Raw genomic sequence first — 1,979 nt, forward strand, 5'->3', positions numbered from 1 at the left:
CTTCCGAAGGCGAGGTAACTTGCTTACCTCCCACAAGACATGCACTTGATTTTAATGCCTGTACTTCTTTTTCACCAGCTGTGGGTGACACTTCGGCACATTTGTTTCTAAGATATTTTTAGTTTTGAAGCATTTCATCCACACCTGTGTTTCTGAGTGCAGTACCTGCTTTGTTTTCAGGAGACAACAGTAATCTTGCATTTATTATCCCCTTTGGGCTGGAAGCCACTTCTAATGGACTTTATTACCATCCACCACATAACTCAGTAGGAAAGATCTAGTCTGAACTTGGCTGTCTTGGTCCTAAACTTGTTCCACAGCTAGTCTTTTTGGAAACAGAGGCTAGGAATTTTTGTCCTGCTGTTTTGCCTGCCTCATTTCACTCAAGTTTAAATATATTGTTTCTTTGCTCTGTCTTCATTAACCAACTAAGATAACAGAATCTTCTTGTTTTTATAATTTCCTTTTACACAGATGTATACACAAATAGTTATGGATACCCATCTCAACTTAACTACATGGCATGTAGCTGCTCGTACTCCAGATGTTTTTGCATTCCATTTTCTCCTCCTCTTGGTGACCAGAAAAGACTCTGCATGTGTTTGTGTTGGTAGAAAAAGTATGAAAGAGGTCTATAAAATCATAAATAGAGTAAAGAAGGTGAAGACAAAAAATGCTTATTATTTCTTGCCATATAAGAACAAAAAATTATCAGGTAGCACTTCTGTAACGAGCTAAGAAAGAACTTTTTCACAAGGCTTTTAATTAAATCATGGAACTTAGGCCACAGGATGCCAGAGAGGCCAAATTAGAAATGAATTCAAAGGAGTTTAAACATGTTCACAAATAACATGTTTGATGAACCCATGAATAATTGTCTGTTACTAAGCACAATAATCTATATGCAATTTCCAGCCCAAGAAATCCCTATGCTGCTGACTGCTAGAAGCTGTGAAGGGCCATGACTGCCAAGTCCTAAACACCTTCCCTAACCTTATGCAACAGACCACTGGTGGAGGGAAGATGACTCTTTGGTGTCAGCCCCACATAGCTATATTTACAACTTTGGGCAGCAAAGAAGGAACAATGCAGACAACATGTATGGGACATGACAACCTCTCATGTACCTGTGAAGCTATAAAGAGCAGTCCTGCACTTCAACTGAGAGGCTGAGGTTGCCCAGGGAGGGCAAACCTTTCTTTTCCTTTCCAGTAATCAAAAAGTCTGTCTCTGCAGATCAGCTTTTGTGTGATATTTTGGTTTTCCCCTTGCTGGAATGAAGACAATCATCACACCACAGTTGGGAAACTTTCCCCTTAGCTCACACCAGCTAAACTAATGGGGAGAAGTTCTGTCTCCCAATGACCTATCTTCAAGGAGTTTTCTGGAGGGGTCTTCACACCTCTTGTCAGATGGGCTGGCATCAGCTTTGAGGGGAAATAGCACAGGGACTCAGGTGGCTGGGATAGTCCCTGTGAGCAGAGGTGATGTTCACAACCATGGCTTTCCCAGAAGCAGATGTCTGGGGGAAGGTGTGTGCATGCACGGGTGAGAGTACTGCAGAGCGTCCTCTGAAACCACGTACAGCTCTGCGGCTGAGGACTGGGAGCTGCTGCTTGCAGATGAGGGTTCTGTGGAATGACCTGGAAAGCTGTGCCTCTCCACTCACTCTGTCAGTACTGTCATCCAGAGCTGTTACTTCACTGTCAGGATGACTGACTAATGTCTAACAATGTTTGACTCTTTGCAAGTCAATATGGATTATAGCCTTTGCTCTTAATCCAGTCCTAGCCTGCTCTGTTTTCTTTCCACCTCATCCATAGTGGCATCAACACTGACGTGGGTCTGGGAAGGAACTCATTTTTCTTGGAAAGATTTTGGCTTGTCCATGACAGCTTCTTGTGTTGCAGAGTTTTGTGTTTCTTGGTTAAAAGCATGCTCACAGTTTGATTTTTTTAACCTTTTTTTTTTTTTTTTTT

The sequence above is a fragment of the Chaetura pelagica genome, unplaced genomic scaffold, assembly GCF_000747805.2.
Source record: "Chaetura pelagica isolate M959 unplaced genomic scaffold, ChaPel_1.0 scaffold244, whole genome shotgun sequence".
Lineage (NCBI taxonomy): Eukaryota > Metazoa > Chordata > Aves > Apodiformes > Apodidae > Chaetura > Chaetura pelagica.